General features: G+C 45.4%; 1 protein-coding gene across 6 annotated transcripts in view; it reads right to left on the reverse strand.

Moving 5' to 3' along the window:
* The window catches only part of LOC119175840 (kinesin-like protein Klp61F), a 32,320-nt gene extending 19,044 nt beyond the window's left edge, over positions 1 to 13,276 (reverse strand). For 2 of the 6 annotated variants that reach the window (XR_012886638.1, XR_012886635.1), the window contains exons 1-2: positions 5,400 to 5,592; positions 602 to 655 (exon numbers count right to left, since the gene is read on the reverse strand). The gene's annotated coding sequence lies outside the window, so the exon portion shown is untranslated. Of the gene's footprint in view, positions 1 to 601; positions 656 to 5,399; positions 5,599 to 13,070 lie in introns of those variants that run through there. The other 4 variants (XR_012886637.1, XR_012886634.1, XR_012886636.1 and 1 more) reach the window with 3 other exon arrangements.
* Between the last annotated feature and the right edge of the window lie 6,018 nt (positions 13,277 to 19,294).

Raw genomic sequence — 19,294 nt, forward strand, 5'->3', positions numbered from 1 at the left:
ATCAGATTCAGATGCACATTTAGGGAAACCCAGGTAGTCCAAATTTTCATTAGAGTCCTTCACGTGAAGCCCCAAGAATTATTATTAATTATTACTGTGCCACTATCGAAACGAGACCACCGAGACTGGGTTTGAACTTGCCATCTTTCAGGCGAGCAGCCAAGTGCAGCAACCACTATGCCACTGCAGTGACTCATCTGCTTACATAAAGCAGCAAAACTTGTTCAAAGCTCTGCTGAAAATATACTAAAACACAAAGCCGAAAAGAAAACCTAAATTTGTTTTTATTAGATGCAGTCTGCCAGCCTGATGTTTAAGGACAAGAACATTCCTGCACAAGGCCCCCATGTACTTGCATGCATTCATAAGCTAACTTCCACTCAGCAACCAGTAACCACCACCGTATGGTATGGGAGGAGGAAGGACAGGGAGGTATGGGAGTATGGGCACAACCCATAGGTGCTGCCTATCATAGGGCCTAACGTCCAGAGGTGGGAGGCCCAGCTTGCAGGCTCAAGCCTTGGAGAACAGAAATTTCTCGTGAACCGGGTCAAGTGGTTGGCTAGGGGCCCATAAAATCGTGGAGTAGGAATGTGCCCACCTTGGATGACTGCCGTCGGCTCACTCTTTTATTCTTCTTTCCTATTCCTCCTTCCTAAATGGTTGCCAGATAGGCAGTGCAATTGAGAGATCAGCAATTATTCACTTCCGTTATTCCCATTCCACGATACAGCCAAACATTAGTAGAAAAAAAAAAACAATTAAATTCTATGTGCACATGGGTTAAAAAAGATAAGCTTAGAATAAGAAGGCAATAGGAAGCCAGGCAATTCCAGTGGTGTTCAAGTAGAAAAGAAACTACATCTCCAATTGTCTTAGAGGGACCACTAAAAGCAAGTAATTTGTCAGAGAGAAAACAATGTATGACAACATCTAAAACGGCAATATTATCAACAGCAGTGCCCTACTTAATGAGGATTCAAGCTAAATATATCACACGACGTGCCCCGCAAGTGGGACATTTCGAAAATCATCTCGATGATGCGCTAGCGTCCGACTATAATTGTTCACTAATATTCGAACCACTGCAATAAAAAAACCTTCTGTGCATCAAGAGACTTAATAGAGTGCTGCTTGTTCGTTCCTGCTTGATTTATAGAAAGAACCGCTTGGCGTTACTATGAGAAATGACATGAGTGGTTCGAAAGTTCCGTTTTTGCTTGGTTAGGCTGGATAGATGGTGCCATCTAGCGGGCTCCAATTCAACCAAACTAGCAGAAAATGGTTCAATGGCCTTTGCTGCTGCCTTGGCGCCCGCTACTTTCGTTCTGCTGCTAATAGTGTTGGCATCCATGCAGTAAAAGCGAGCACTGTCAAGTCGTCGAGATTTCATTGCCGGCATCGCCTTTCACCGTCAACGCCATTGACACCCGACAGTCCAGCAGCGAGCTTGCACGCTGTGTCGACGAAATCACCCGTCAGCTGGACTCAATTCAAAGGCGCCTGGATCAAAGCCCAAAGCTGCATCCACAAAAACGCTCCCAAAGCCAAGACAACAACGCCGCTTTATCGCACGGAAATGATAACGGCCCCTGCTACTACCATCGCCGCTTCGGGGACAAAGCCCGAAAATGTCAACCACCTTGCTCAGCTGGACGTCAGGGAAACTTCAACGGAAGCCCGTAGAGACGGCCGCGAGCTGCCAACTTAGAGGTCGTCACATATTCGTCACCGACCAAGTCACAAAGCGGCGGTTCCTCGTCGACTGTGGCTCCGACATCTGTTGCTTTCCCTGAACCTTCCTGCGTGACAAGCGTCCTTGCACGTCTTTTGAGCTCAGCGCGGCAAACCATTCGACCATCAAGACCTACGACTCGCTCCGCCTTAACGTCAACTTCAAAGACCTGTGTCGAGATTTTCCATGGAATTTCGTCATCGCCGACGTCGCAGAGCCGATCATCGGGTCCAACTTCTTGGCGTACTACAATCTTCTACCTGACTGCCGATATGGCCGACTTATCGACGCTAAAACAGGCCTCTTCACACTGGGCCAACGTGCGACCACCCAACAGCCTAACGTCAAGGCACTCACCATTGGGAACCAGTCGCCATACCATGACATCTTCGCAGAATTTCCCGACCTGACTCGACCTAGCGGGCGTTCGCGAGAGGTGCGCCACTCCACCGTGCACTACATTCGTACTACTCCCGGCCCCCCGGTCTCATGCCGCGCCCGTCGGCTAGCCCCGGACCACCTACGAATCGCACAGGCCAAATTCGAAGCCATGCTCTGCGAAGGTACTGCCCGCCGCTCGGAGGGACCTTACGCCCCACTGCTTCATCTGGTACCAAATAAGACCAATGGCTGGCGCCCCTGCGGAGATTGTCGCGCCCTCAACGCCCGCACCGTCCCCAACAGGTACCCCGTCCATCATATACAGGACTTTACACACCGCTTAGACGGCAGCACTTTCTTCTCAGTGGTGGACCTCGTAAAGACCTACACACAAATTCCTGTAAACCCGGATGACATCCCAAAGACCGCAATTATCACCCCTTTCGGTCTATTCGAATTCCCTTTCATGAGTTTTTTTAATTGGTCTCCGCAACGCGGGAAAAACCTTTCAACGCTTCAACAACGACGTCGTCCGCGACCTGGACTTCTGTTTCGTCTACCTAGACGACATCTTGATCTTCTCCTGCAACAAAACATCGCCAACACCTTCGTCAACTGTTCCAGCGTCTCGACGAACACGGCTTACTCATAAACGTTCAGAAGAGCACGCTCGGCGTCCCCGTCGTCACGTTTCTTGGCCATGAAATCTCTTCAGGAGGAACTAGACTCTTGCCTGACCGCATCCTGGCCCTGCAAAATTACACGCTGCCTGCCACAGCGAAGGACCTCCACCGTTTCCTGGGCATGTTCAACTTTTACAGGTGCTTCGTGTCTAAAGCGGCCACATATCAGGCCCCTCTCTATGATGCGTTGGCCGGCCACCGCGGCAACCATCCTGTCATTTGTACCCCAGCCTTAACGCAAGCGTTCAAAGACTGCAACGCTACGCTGCTCTCCCATCCCAAGCCAGAGGCGCCCCTGGGTCTTTCCACAGACGCCTCTAGCACCTCCGTCGGAGCCTCTCTCATGCAGCGTGTGGGAAACAACTGGCGCCCCTTGGCGTTTTTCTCGAAGAAACTCTCTTCCCCGAAGCCGCCCTCGCCTTCTGGCAGCATCGGCGATGCAACCTCGCCCCCTGCGGAGACGACCTGGCCAGCCTACTACAGAGAGCTCCTAGCCATCTACGAAGCACAACACTTTCGCCACATCCTCGAGATACAGCACTGCACCATATACACCCACCATAAACCTATCACTTACGCCTTCTCCCAACGCCACGAAAAACTTCCACCGGTCCAGCAGAACCAGCTATCCATCGCTCAACTCACCACAGATATCTGCCACATCAGCGGAAAGGAAAACGTGGTCGCCGACGCACTCTCTCGCGTCTCGGCTGTCGAGCTACCAACCGTTACAACCGACGCCCTCACCGAAGCTCAGAAAACGGACACTAAACTCCAGCAGCTTCTCGAGAATGGCTCTTCCTTTCAACTTCAAAAAGTTACCATCCCTGGGTCAACGGACGCTCTCTACTGTGACATATCAACAGGACGAGTGAGACCATACGTTCCTTCTTTGCATCACCAAAGCCTCTTCAACCAGTTACACAACCTCAGTCATCCCGGTATCCGAGCTTCTACACGCCTCGTGACTGATCGGTATACGTAGCCCTCAATGCAACGGGACTGCCGCACCTGGGCACGCACATGCATTCAATGCCAGCACGCCAAAATCACCCGGCACGTCACGTCGCCACTGGAGAATTCCCCCTTCCGATGGAACGGATCCAGCACGTCCACATCAACATCATTAGCCCCCTCCCACCACCCGGCCCTTACCGCTATTGCCTCACCGCCATCGATCGTTACACTCGTTGGCCCGAGGTGTGGCCGCTCGAAAGGATCACCGCAGAAGACGTCGCATCAGCCTTCTTCTCCAGCTGGGTTTCACGCTTCGGCACTCCTCGTCGATGATTGATTGATTGATTGATATGTGGGGTTTAACGTCCCAAAACTACTGATGATTATGAGAGACGCCGTAGTGGAGGGCTCCTGAAATTTCGACCACCTGGGGTTCTTTAACGTACACCCAAATCTGAGTACACGGGCCTACAACATTTCCGCCTCTATTGGAAATGCAGCCGCTGCAGCCGGGATTCGAACCCGCGACCTGCGGGTCAGCAGCCGAGTACTTTAGCCACTAGAACACCGCGGCGGGGCCACTCCTCGTCGAGTCACCACCGATAAAGGAAGGCAATTCGAATCTCAACTCTTCAGGCTCCTCGGGCTCTCCACCAGGTTCGAGCGTTCACAGACAACTAGCTACCACCCTTGCGCCAGCGAGATGATTGAACGGTTTCACCGGCAGTTCAAGGCAGCCATCATGTGCCACCCTCACTCAATCTGGCTCGAAGCTCTTCCCGCCGTCGCTCTCGGTCTGCGCGCAACTTTCAAGCCAGACATTCAAGCCACGCCTGCGGAACTCGTCTACGGGGAACCGCTTCGCCTACCTGGAGAACTCCTCTCCGCACCGACCTCTGATGTAATCAGCTCGGACCCTGCAGACTTCGTCGCACAATGGGCGCGCTGCGCCCCTCACCAGCGACTCGCCACACCAAGCCGACCCAGTTCGTGTTTAAGGACCTGGCAACATGCTCGCATGCCTTCCTCCGCGACACCCTGCAAATCAGTGGAAAGGATGTACGGGTTTCCATCGACCACATAAAGCCATCATACATCTTTTACCCAGGAGCCTACCAACCCCCGCACGCCTCCCGTAATTCGCCGACAACAGCCCGCAACAACTAGACTCGCACCCTACACCATCCGCCTTGGACGCCAGGTGCGGGTCCCCAAACCTCTTCAACCCTGACGGCTCCTATCTGCGTGGGGGGGGGGGGGGGGGGGGGTAGGGTGGCGAAACAGGTGGTGGTGGTAGTGGTTAGAAGATGAGAAAAGGCACCTAATTTCTGCAACCCGGTCGGGAGCATGGCGCCGTGCCTCGAAACAGGTCGGCGCCGCTTCTGCGCGTCGTGGCGATGCCTCCAAACACGGGCGCCGGCGATAAGAACACTCTCGCCCAAAATAAGCAAGAAAACTGGTGTGTGCCCCGATTCAGGGGCAGTCGTTGTAGAACCTTCAGTGCGGAAACATTAAAGTTATGTTATCCCACAAGTCGCTGTTGACAACGAACGCAACGTTAAAAAGTCTTAGTTTTGCAGTTCCCTACATCACGATAACGGATTTAGACGCGCTACGAACAACAGAAACGGTCGTAAGCTTACCGGCACCACACGAAAACTTGGATGTGCTGGTTACCCAGCCTTTTCGTAGCCATGGGACGCGTGGAAATGAAGTCCATGATATGAAACCGCTAAAATGAGCTCCTTGCAGCACGCACACCTAGAAAACAGAACTACAAGCAGCCACAGAGGACGCCACCGTGAGCCTTTTTTTGAACGCACCACACTTCAACCGTGTCAATCTGCCATTGGCCATAATTTTACCACGTGATAAGGCGATGTTGATGACAACCGATGGAAATACAACGGTACAGTGTACTAGAATTCTTCTAGTACTAGTACACTCTGCTCGGCTGCGATGTAACAACGTCAACGACGCTACCATCGAAAATCCTTAGATCAAAAAATCCCCCCCCCCCCAAAAAAAAAAAAAAAAAAAACTCTTCCTAGGTACGGACGAATACTGGTGCATGTGCAGAGCGAAAACACTCCTTGGCAACGTTGTGGGCATCATGGAGGAACTTCCTCCATAGCACTTCCTTCCTCCGTAGAGGTGTGCGCCGACTGGTCGGCGCGCCGACGCCAAAAGTTTTCGCTGCGCCGCCGCCGCCGACGCGAACTGATCGGCGCGCCGCCGCCGCCGACGTTTTTCATCGGCGCAATCGGCGCGCCATTTATGCGCCAGTACTGACTTTTCCCAGATTTGTCTTCTTTTTCACCGTGATTTATAGCTTCGTTTCACATTTTATGTAGCCAGTAAAAACCAGGCTTCTTAGTTATCTTCATCCAGCTTCAGAGACCGAGAGTACCACTATGAACAGCGGAACGAGTTCGACGGCCGCTGCATGAACTGACATATTGGACAAATTGACAAAAAATAAATGTAACAGTTACAGTAAAGCATAGACACTGCCATCTTAGGCTTAGAAGCAACTTATCTGTTTTTGTGTAGTAATTAGCTATGATTATGGTGATACGACGTTGAATGTAATGGCCCAGCGTTTTGATGCGTGCGAGTTCGCCATAGCACAATTCGAATATTCATACGGATGGAAAACGGCATCATTATCAGTCCAAGATGGCAGCCTATAATTATGCCCGAAACAGGGCGTACATAAAGAAAAAATGAAGTGGTAGCAGTGCAGCACGAATGCAGCGCGTTAGATGAAGGGAGGAGGAGGAATAAATGAGGAAGGACATGGAGGTTAGGCGTTAAATGAAGAACTACACAAAACCCCGAAGGATGAAATCGAAAGGGAGAAGTTTAATGAAGATTAAAAGCGTCGAGGCATAATACATGCTCGAACCTACTCAGGGTATATCAGCACCTGTCTGCGGTGTTAAAGTTGATAATTTTCTAGGATGACCACTTATATGCAGCGTCTGAACATGCTGCAGAAAACATTCACCATCTGTTTTATTAACTTGTCTGTTTGTACCGGCCTTTTAAGACATTGGATACCCGGGATGAAGATGCCAAGGCAGTAAGATGGCAAGAGAGAGAAAGGAAGGCTGCGGGATTAACCCTATCTTGGCATCCGGTTTGCTGCCTAGCACTGAGGGTTGAGAAATAGGGGCAAGAAAGGGCGTGTAGAGAGACAGAAAAGAAAACGCATGTGCACTCAGGAGTAAGATGGCAAACTTAACAGAGTATTTATTACATTCTGTACAGACAGGGCGAAAGGTCTCTTGCGAATGAGCTGGGTGGCTCACTATAAAGTGTACGTTTTGACTTAATCAGGGAATCGGTCCAGAATGCGCTGTTGAATCACGAGACACACACACCATTTCTGACGGTGCCGCTCACACTCGCTCAAGTCAAGGTCTTTGATTAGGGCGTGGCCACCACACTGCACCTGTGACACCAAGAAACCATTGTGGTCGTCTCGTCGAACGTCTTATGGTGTCGGAATGCCACCTCACTTCCCGGCTAAGATGGACAGTACACGGCGGACAGCAGGCTGGCAGCCCTTCGGTGACTTGTTTGATGAACAAAGAACGCGGCCCTCCCCCGTCGGCCCAGGCGCCGCGCGTAACAACGGCTATCCAGTGGTGAAAAGAGGCGTAATAAGCTTGTCTGAGACCACCAGTTTTAAAAAGAACAAAACAAAATTTTAAAAAACTTGCCAGTAGACAATTTACAAAAGACGGCTGGATTCATCAAAAATGCAGAGACCGACATTTGAGCCACATGTCATATATGACATAGTTCAGCAAACTGGTTTTCATCACGTAACTTGAACGGACCTACTGGCACTGGGAGAGGTTAAGAATGATTGTCGCTGACAGATGTACTTCTGTTGCGAAGGTAATGCTCAGAGTCAACCAAATAAAATTTAACATTATATTCAAGTCTTGATAAAAAAACAAGTCAAGTTAGAAAGCTCCTCAGGTGGCCAAATAATAAATTACTTCACCATACTTTATAAAGAAGTAATTTGCAAATAAATAATGCAACCGCTGTTTAAATGACATTCAATGGCGTGACCGCAATCAACGGTGTGTCGTCGCTATAAAACGGTAAAGTTATATGTGGATACGATCGGGCGAATGCGGCGGAGAACGAATATGTCACGTAATAAAAGCGATGTGATGTTGCACATTTTCATATTTACAACTCCGTGCCCTTTTGCTTGCTCGTGATGTGTTCGAAGGAGCTTCTGAGAGCTGGTTCAGAGCGTCTCGGTGCTCGCGTTTTAAGCCGTGATCTTCCTAAAATTCTCTGCAGGAGAAAACAATAGACAGTTTGCAATAATCTGCAAGGCAGCTTTTCTGTAAGGTTAGTTTTCCAACCATAAACTCTCGTTCACAGACTGCTTTTCTCGCTCACATTGTTTTTGCCATTCACCTTTTTGAGATCTTGTGCTCGCGTGCCTTTGCTGGAATTTGGAGAGGTGACATTTTGTTGTACTCACGTGCATTCACTGGAATTCGGAGAGGTAAAGACACAATGAGAGAGAAAAGCAGTCTGTGAACGATAGTTTTTGGCTAGAAAATAAACCTTACAGGAAAGCCGCCTTGCAGATCACTGTAAATGGACAGACTGCATGTCCATTCAGTCCAGGGCAGTCTTGTCTTGTCTTGTCTCCTAGGAGATCTTGGCTCATCAGGGCAGTCCAAAGAAATTGTCGTCTTCATCTCCGTCCCCCAAATGGTGGGGGTAATGGTTAGAAGAAGGCGCCTAATTTCTGCAGCCCAGCAGGGAGCACAGCGCAGCGAATAAAGATAAAAAAAAAAGAGAAGGAGAAATAGAGAGAAAGTCAAACACTGCCTTCTTTTCTACCCAGGAAATAAAAAGGATGCACGTTCAGTTCGTCACACGGCGAGAGAGAAGCACAACGTAGGTCATAATGCAATAATACGCACAACACAGCACAGTGCGATAACGTTGCATCGCACGTGCAGAATAGGACCTGCAGCGCTAGGCAGGCTAGGGCGTGGGGGAGTGAAAGACTTGAAAGCACCACAGAGTGTGGGAAACATACCTGACGACGAATCCCAACCTCTCGGCTAATTATTCAGCGCGTCTCGTGGCACGTCGAACAAATCAAGCTGCCTCGATTTCCGACAGCTCTTCCTAGGCCGTCAGTCAGTCAGGCGTGTCCAAAGAGTTTTTGACTAGGGGAGCCAACAGCCCTAAAGAATTCGAAGTATGACTTTCGTGTTGTCGCCTCTTTTGGCGCACCTTGAGAGCGTTGACCCGGAACAAATCAGGGTAGGTGAGGTGACTTTCCGCGAACCTTACCTGCTTTCCAAACCAGTTACTGCATGCAAGCTTCCCCTGAATGGATGAATGTGTGGTTGAAGAAAAAGAAAAAGACACTATCTTTCCTTGCGAGACCACGGCTCAGTCCCTTGAAGGGAAAGGTGAGAGGGGAGAAAATAGTTTAGAAGTAGGTAGGAGGAGAAGGTTTGGAAGAACGTGACGGTCATGGCTGCTAGAGCAGAAAGAGAATAGGGGCCATCGGCAGGGCAGTCCGAGTCGTACAACTTGGAAATGTGGAGCTGCAATCATGTACGCAGATACCTATGGTCATTCCCACGAAAAAAAAAAGAATACAGAAAACTAGCTAAACGAGAAAGCTAAAATAAGTAAAGAAATAACCGATAATCTAACCACCAATTGTCACCACAGCTGCGGAAGGAAAGAAGCAAAAACGTAATCCGTGACCTCGGCACCAGCGGCTACACAGAGGCATTTCTTCGTAGAACACTGTGTATAAGAAAAGACACGGGAAACACAACACCAATGGCGCCGCAACGACGCCACGTGTCGACCAAACTTGAGCTCACGGAACAGGGAACGAAGCACAATGGCAGAACACTGCGAGACCACTCGCAACATATTTGCGTCATGCATACCAGTCCCGACAGCACGGTGTACAGCTCGTTGGGTTGTATTGTAGTCTTTCTGAATTCCTTGATGTGCACAAAGAGCGCGAAAGGTTGGGTACAAGGAACATGAACATAGAAAACGACTTTGCCATCAAGCCTTTTGCAGTGTGTACTGGACGAACGCAGTGACGGGTGACGAACGACAGGAATTCAGTTCTTATGCGCTTCAAAAATGACTATGAATAGAAAAGTTTTTGAATGGGAATGAAAAAATCATCAAAAACATGGGTGTTGCTATGTCGGTGCAACAGAACTGCAAGCCTGTTGGAAAAAGATGGCAGCAATATCTCATAAAGAGACTGGAGAATTAAAAGCCTCCTTGATTGCCGAGAAGTAACAGAATTCTTCAATCACGTTACAGCTTGAATAAATTGATTTCCACGAGTGATGAAGGATCACGTATGGCATGAACGGTGCGTTTCTGCCTCCTTCGTTCTTGAAATATGGCCGCGACAATTTTCATGGTAACCTAAATTACGCAGCCACTGTTTAATTGGTAGCAAATGACATGACAAAACCCATGATCTGTGTCATCGCTACATTGTAACAAAACTTGAAATCCTGCCAGATGGCGCATTACTATCGGGAAATTTCGAGCGCTAATGCCTCCACGTGACGTTCACAGGCACCCGTCCTGTCTCTCTCATTCTTGTTAGCGCCTTGTTTGGCGCTCACAACTTTCCAGATCGCCACATTTATTCAAAAAGAAATTGAAGTGGCATCTCAGGGCACAAGCAGTTCAACGAAATAGAGAGAGAGAACGGGCGCTCAATTGCTCGCGAATCATGCTGTTTTCTCGTCTTTGAAGCCACATTAATAATGAATCCGGAGCTTAGCTCTTATTCTCCGTTGATTAGGTACATAATCATAGATCAAGCTCAGTGTAGATTCCGATGTCATGTAATAAAGGTGACCTGGAGTGGCCCATGTGTCACAACATGCTGCAGAACCCAATTTCATGCCTTCGTACCGTCATGCTCGTTTATTACGAACGTTTGTAGATTGGACTACAGAAACAACATGAAAAGACCGAGAAATATTTAATTCTTCCGTTCGTTAGTAATGTACTTCGTTATGCGTTTTTCTGTTCTCTGGGAGCATATCACGAGAGTTGTGTAGCATGAATGAACATAAATTGCTGTTTCTATTTCACCACAGTCGTTGAACGGTGTACTCTATAAACGCATCATCTACAATAAACTTCGTGCCAGCACAATGCATAAAATGCTCAATTACATCGCCAAAAAAAAAACGCGGATTTCACCGAAAGAAACTCGTAAGCCTCGTTAGATATTCAAACGTCAAATTTAGAAATAGCACTGCCATGAACGAGATTAACTCTATGGCCAAATTTCACTGCAAAAAGCGCTCGAATAACTGCACCTTGCAGGTATGCAATATACATTGCATGAGGTTTTAGAAGTGGGGTGACATTATTAGCTAAGGTTACATTGTTTTAGCGTTGAATTAGCTTTTTAGTCACGTTTACTGGGCTTTTAAAGTTAATATTTCACCTCATAGGTAATTTAGTGACGTCATTTCATTTCCACATCTTTAAATGAGAGTTATGAATAGTTGATATCCAAGCATTTCTTTAAAGATATGTGACTGGTGTTTATCAAAGGACCAACCCTAGAACGAGTGCCGGGGAGTGGAGGGGGGGGGGGAGATATGAACAGTTTATAATTTGAAAAATAAAGTTTTCGGCTTTACAAGCCAGAACGTCAATACGACACCAAGGCACGCCACAGTGGGAGGTTTTAAATATTCGAAACCATAGGTCGGCAAAATAAATAGAGCCTATACATAGACTCTCTCAGTAAATAGGCTTTTATCTTAGGACTCAATATAGGGCCCAGCCTATAGCTGAAATTTCAGTCACATATAGGTCACCAAAAATATTTTTCTCTCGAAAGAATTTTCGCGATAGACTGATTTCAATGAAGTAAATCAGCCCGACCTTTTTTTTTTTTCGAATACACCTGAGATAGTCGACAAAACGTTTAGGACGTTTTGCGGGGAACGACCGATCAAACTTTACGTCGATACCTATCACTTTTCGTCTCCACTGTCTCTTTCTAAGTTCATGTTATTCCTTTCTTGACATTCAACTTCACAGTATTTTAACAAATCCGCATCATATTGGTTCTATAGAAGACAATAGCTTGTGGTATACGCATCTTAAACAAAACTTGGCCATGCACTTACGCCCCATCTCACTGTTTTGTATCAACCATTTCAGCGTTCTCATTTCACTTACGGTATTGCCGCGTGGTTGCGACGTCAAAGAAAATGGTACGTGGGTTGCTCAAGACGACACTTTTTATTGAGCGAACATGTGCATAGGAAAGTGCAAAGTGCTCGAAATTTGTGCTTTACACAGATAGCGGTAATCAGAGCATTGGTCGTTGGTAATATGATCTGCGCGAAGGTACGTCGCCATTTATACACGTAGCATCCATATCGTAGGTGTCTCAAGCTTATCAGAAAATTCTAAAATAATCTAGAGTGTTCGCAGACGGCCAAGCCTCCTTTGCGCAAGGCAACTGATTAATATGTGGTGTTTAACGTTTCAAAACCACCACGTGATTATGAGAGATGCCTCCGGAAATTTTGACAACCTGGGTTTCTTTAACATGCACCCAAATCGCAGCACATAGGCCTACAGCATTTTCGCTTCTATCGAAAATAAAGCAGCCGCAGGTGGGACTTGATCCCGCGACCTGCGGGTCAGCAGCCGAGTACCTTAGCTACTGAACCACTACGGCAGTGCCTTTGCGCAAGACTGTGACATAAAAATACAAGCGAGCGTGGCAGTATAATAATGTTGTGATAAAATTTCAGCAGATGCAACATGTTTCACTGTGGATGCCATTTTCATACAGAACCGTCATCGGGTGGCCACGCGTTGCACGGTGGATCGACGTCTTCGGGTATTTTGAGAAGGCTAAGTTTCTACCTAAAACATACCGCGTGACGACCGCACTGACGTTGACTGTAAACTTTAGCGAAACGAAGTGCACGCTTCGGTGGGATGATATGCATATCATTAATTATCAACCCTTCTGGATGAAAGGAATATATCTCCATGTAATGTTTACAGCCAGCCTGTAGACCGCAACAACTAACGGTGTGGGCCGACATCACTCCTGTAAGTCTATTTAGTGATGTATTCGTTACAGTAAAAAGTAACTAAATACCTCACTAGTTCCTTAAATAAGAAAAAGGGGAACGTTTCACGGCTCCACGTTATATAGATACATAAAAAAGGTAACGCATTACCGTTACCGTAACCGAAAAAAACAGAACGAATGTTACCTCTGCCGTAGCTCCGGAGTCATCAGTTTTAATCAATGTGTCTTTGCTGCAGAAACCCACAATGATAATTTTAAATCTCAAATTTATGTTTCACACATACTAACCCAAGCAAGGATTATACTCAAAATGTTCAATTAACGAAAATTATTTGTACAAATGTACTGAACCTTAGCAATGTCATATAGAAGCTTAATGATGCCTGCACATGTGATGGCTTCTGACTCTGCAGTTACACAGGATGAAACCATTTTTTTTTTTCATTGGAGCATTATACACAAAGTGAGGTCCAATAATCCACGGTATTCATGAAAAACTATCACTGAACTCTCAAGAAATTTACAAATATCGGCCTTTTCTTGATCCTTCAGCACCTCCAATAAAGCAAGTCGAAATCGCCACTGTTGGATCTAGCCACCGGAATGGCCCGCCGCGCGCCAGTAGGCAATCACGGAGGCCTACGGAGGCCCACATTGGTGCCTTTTTATTAGAGGGGGGGAATCGGTAGATGTCGTGGGGAAAAGGGGGGGACACTTACAAGTTTGTGACACCAGATGTGCCTTGCAGAGACTTAAGTCTAGAAAAATCACGTCTTGCAACACACATCTTGCAAGAGCAGCCTTTTTTTAATATGTTGCAGGTTTTATTTTTGTTTATATAAGAATTCAAATCATGCCTAGAAATCAAATATACAAAAGAACAAAGGTTCCCAGCACTCGTAATTGCATTGTTCTATTGTGTCTTTTCCGGAACAAGTCGAGAGTGGCAGTTGCTATTTCGATTTCTTACACATCTTATGGGTATTGAGCACGTGAACACGCTACAAAAAAGCATTGAAAAGTTGAATGTTTTAGACATACTTATCAAGCATTCTTATTTGTGACGTTTTTAAAGAGAAATTTTAATGGGGCCCACTTGGAAGGGGTGTCCCCCTGCCCTAACCAAACACAAAGGGGTCGGGGAGTCAACGTTCTCTGCAGGCGTGGTCAACGGACGCCCAGCTCGTGACCAGTATGGGCTGTCTATCTGAGCAAATATTGCATTTGCTCTCATTTGCACATATGACCATCGACAGGCTTTTGTCTTGGGGGGATGCAAAGCCTTCTTTCAACTTGCATCACGACTGAGGGAGTACGTAGGTCGTGTTGGTGTCGCTAGAGTGGGTAGCAAGTGCTGGTGGAGCTTCAAGGGTTCAAGTGTCCTTTTTGCACCACCCGCCTCGCCCACGCCCATGTCTACACTTCATTTATTGAACACCGCGCTGAGAACTAGTTGAATAAATGCGCAGATTTGTCTCCTTCCGCATCCTATACCGCTGCATAAAAGATTCTCACATTGTGAAAAGTAGGTATTTTGGTTCGTTTGAAGGAAAGTTACATTCAAAGCATGACAGATACTCAAAAAAGCGGTTTCATGCAATCGTAATAAGAAAACTCGAAGCAGAGGTGCTTCTTCTTTTGTGCAGCGTGCAATGTAAAAGTAAGATCAGATCCGGAAAAAGCGAAATGAGTGACGTGCGTCACTGCTTGCTCATTGTTCAATGAAAAAAGGTTTCATGAAGTATGACGTTGCCAACAACAACAACAACAAACTGATGCATCTTAAATTAAAAAAAAAAAAGCAAAGTGCTGCACATTTACCGTAGAACATGGACATAGATTGAAATACGCGTTATTTTTTCATGAAAGCGACATAAAAACTATTTTACAAAACGCTTTGCATTCATCGGGATGTCGACACATCTGTGTAGTGTCATTTATGCTATTTGGATTAAAATTCCTGAATTTCCACTAATTCAGTAACCTGTGGCGGAAGAGCCTTTTGAATTTTCAGTTTCGGTTTCTGCGCCGCCGACGCCGCCGCCGCCGACGAAAATTGGCCGCACGCCGCCGCCGATGAAAAAACCGGCGTGCGCCGACAACGCCGCCGCCGCCGACTCTGGACGACCCCCACGCCGCCGCCGGTCAAAACCGCCTCGGCGCACACCTCTCGCAGGCGGGTGCGCTTTTCTGCGGGCACTCACAAGTTGTGAGTGCCCGCAGAAAAGCGCACCCGCCTGCGAGCACTGGCGACATCTACCAGAGCATAGCAAAGTATTGCAGTGAGTTGCCAGACCAGGACGGCGCCGCTGGCTTAACAATATGACAGCGCCTACATTAAAAAAAGTTTATAAAAACTTTCAGTTGTAAAACGTGCTTAAAATGTTGTAAATAAATAGAAATAAGTATATGTTTGTTTCTAAATGTGTGATTATTTTAAAAATAAGGCAAACAAATTAGGTTGCCAGAATGTTATTAAAAGTTACTAAATTTAACCACACAATACTCGTAGTTGCCAAATTTTTGTGCAGTGTTGCCATACTTTATTACATTTTACCAGGGTTGCCAGTTTTTTGTGATTGCATTGTTGCCAAAATAGTTTTTACAATTGTCAAACATGCGAAAATAGTTTATGTACGCGTTATTTGTCACGTGGACACTTACTTGGTGCTTTCTACCTCTCTCAGCACGTTGCATGTTGTTTCAAAAAACGAAAACCTTAATGCACTTTTTATTATGAAACATATTTATCATTATTTCTCAACAACGTCTTCCTTTACTGCGCGGGCCACTCAACGTACTTCACCCATAGAGTAACATATGCTTCACCAGCCCGTGGCGAAATGTGGACTTTGTGCCAGACTACGAGCATGGAAGCTGCGTGGTCCCCTATGCGTTTGCCTAAGACGACTGAGACAGGACTGGGACTCGAAAGTGATCGTCTTCTGTGTTGATTCCCCATCCCACCCGCCGATGCTTTCTGTATCTCGATTGGATTTTGCACTTGAACGTCACGTGCGTTATTTGACATTATAACATCGCAGGGTGACGCTGTCGTGCGATAACCTTTTGCAACAACTTGTGGTAATTGCGACGGTCACCTTTTGTGTTTGATAAGTGTGATGACACTACTTGGTGCTTGAAGAAGAACTATTTACTAAGAAGACGTGGTTACATTAATACTAATTGAGAGATCACGAAGGGCTTCTACAGAACGCCGTTTAAGGCAGGTCGGGATAGCATTGATCATGCTACGAAAATATAAATGTGGCGGTCATACCGCAAATAAGTGGTTCGCGTGAAAACTATAAACTATGCGCAACGCGGCAGTAGAAAATTGAAAAGCTAGTGAATAATAAGAGCCTTTTTCGAGCTCAGCACTGCAGTGCAATAGATGGCGCACCACTACATCTTAGAAATTATCCATTCTAAATAAGTGCTAATCATCAGGTACTGCCTTGCCAAAGTAAGGTACTTTGGGCTGTTAATACTTGAGAAAACTGAAGCATTTTTTTTGTGTCCTTAATATTCTAAGAAAATAGCATGAGATATTACTGCATATATGCCATTTAAAAAATTGTATGCATGATGTCCGAATGGTAAAAAGTAAAAGGAATGCTCCGACTAAATATGCAATGAATTTAATAATCAAAAGGCATCTTGACTCTCATACGGAGCCTTGTTCACAATATATACGTTTTGGCTCGCACCACACGAGAGCCTAAACATATTTTCATATTCGGTTGGCATATTCCTTTTACCTTGGCCATAAGTATTCCCAATCAGACGAGTTTCCGTCAAACTCTTGATTTCATGATGACAAAATGCTAAATTTAGCAGTGTTTTGGCAGATAGTCCTTATCTTTGCACCTTGATGACTGTTGTACACTGTTCCATATGAAATGTAACACGGGAGCACATTGCTTGCGCTCTGTGGCAGCTGCCCACAGCACCATCAACCAACAGCTAAAGAATGTAGGTCTATTCTTAGCAACGTCGTCTATTGCGAGGCCAGAGTGAGAAAGTAATTTATCAGCGCTTTTCTAATAGCCATAACTTTTTATTTTGTTTGCAAATAGATGATGCCAAAAGCACACGTTTTCTTGAGTTGTCACTTGAAAGTGCTGTAGGCAGCCGCCACAGAGAACAGGCCATGCATTAACAAGTTCCATTTCATAGAGCACAACAGTGTATGTAGCATAACAGCTGCACAAACAGGCCCATCTGAGACTGCTAAATCAAACTTTGTCTCAAAAAATAACCTGTGAGGTGGAAAAAGACATGCGATTCTTATAAGTGCTTCAAGGCATATAATTTTGTTAGTAGCCTTGGTCACCAAACTGCCCCAAGCATACAGATCCCTGCTCACATGAACAGACCAACATTACAGCCATTTACAGGCATGCAAAGCACAGATACAAGAAGAATAAGAAGGACAACGCAAATACTATGAAGTGAAATAGAATGATTGCCACCAATGTGCAACTTCCAAGTACGTGATAATCGGCATTTGGGGTTGGTCTTTTTGTCCTTCTGTGCAATGTTTCAAATGCTTGTACCTTTGTACCACAATTCTCTACCATCTCACTCAGCTTTTGTCATTCTCAAGCTCCTTTGCCAAATTGTATGTAGAACTTTCATACAGATTTTTCTCCTGGCCATCCTCCTAGCATAACAGATGATTTGTTCCTATTAACATTCTTTCTAGTATATTTCACACTAAGTAGTATTCCTTTTTTTTTTTCATCTTTGTAGTCATTTAGTCGAGCTTCCTCTGATGTGATGGTATTTATCTTAACAGCATTTCCTCTGAAACGAAAGGAGGCTCAATAATGACAGGCATACAGCATCACTCGTCCGTTTTTGCACTATTACTGGCTAGCAATGTGGGCTGCGACTTCACTGGTTTTTTTGGAAACAATTCCTGGAGATGTCTTTATTGATCTTTTTTTAGTGCCCATAGTGTGTGACATGAATGCTTTTTCATTAGAGTGATTTGTTATGTTCATGCCTCTATTATTGCATGGATATCATGTGGCACAATATACTCCAAAGAAATAAATAGTTAAAAATGCATAGTTTAAACTTTCACATATTTGTAACAGTGGCACAAATGCATGATCAAGCACTCGGCAACATATATTTAGTGAAGGTACTCAGGGTTACGCAACTTCAAAACAAGTGCCAATTTGCTTGGCAACTGCCATCTGAACAATGCAGGAAGCTTGATTGATTTTATGCAGTACATGACCCCAAAAACACCTATAGACAGTGCTACTGTTTTATAGAGAGCAGTGTTAAAATAATAAACGGCAGAGCATAAGCTCACTCTAGCAAGAGTCATTCCTGCTAGATCATAACTGACCTCTAGTTTATATTCTAAGTGTGCCTTTTTTATATTCTACATGTGCTGCTACAGTAATCCACAATAGTTTGTACCTAGAGCTCTGCGTTTTCAAAGCTTATTTTTTCTTAACTTCAGAGGGTGTTTCTCAGAGTTTACTTTTTGGAGAAAATTCAGCATTCATCGGAGTTTATTTCTCAATTTCTCATAAATTTCCTATTCTCTGAAATATGGGATTTTAAGTTTGCATTATAAGTTGCTGCAGTAGGTTTTTATGTATTTTTTCCACAAAAATGCCTTGTATTGTTATTTATAACCATGCTTCTATCTTTTCACTTTTTGATTTACCCTGTTAATAAGGCTCTTGTTGTATAGTGCTGCAAACATGCCAAAGTGTACTTTTGGGTGAGGCGGAGGAGCTAGTGAACCTGCTTCTCAGCTTTTTCTCGCAGCCTCCCCCATTTTCTTGGGGAAAATTAAAGGACATATTATCAGTATTATTCACAATACTCCAATATCTTAAATAAAATATCTTAACACAAAACATGCCAACACATAAAGTGTATGCCTGGAAGGCTTGAACACGCATACACATACGAGTAAAAATACTTGAATACAAAACAGTTGTTTTTTTATATTATTCTTAAGGCTCCTTGTAAAAAACACAGGTATACATTATGAGGTAGTTGCCACTTATGGGGATGTGCGCCTTGGAGTCATGATTCTCAGCTTTTAAAACATTCTTTGAACGTTGAAAATGAGCTTTAAAATTGGCGTTTATTGGTGAATCCGAATTGTCAATAATTTACCGGCTAGTGTTTATTGTATTTTTTGATTTATTCAAAAACAGGGAGTCCTTTTTATAGCTTTGAAATTTAATTGCAGAATGTGTAGCGGACAAGGTTTCCAAGGGGGGGGGGGGGTGCTCACCAGTGTTGCCAACCAATTTTAGGAAAATATCCTACGTCTTGGTCAGAATTACACCCATCTACACAATTTTTTTCACAATTCTACATATTTTATCTTACACCTGAAAACAGGTGCAGTGTGACAATAAAAATGTG

The sequence above is a fragment of the Rhipicephalus microplus genome, chromosome X, assembly GCF_043290135.1.
Source record: "Rhipicephalus microplus isolate Deutch F79 chromosome X, USDA_Rmic, whole genome shotgun sequence".
Classification (NCBI taxonomy): Eukaryota; Metazoa; Arthropoda; class Arachnida; order Ixodida; family Ixodidae; genus Rhipicephalus; species Rhipicephalus microplus.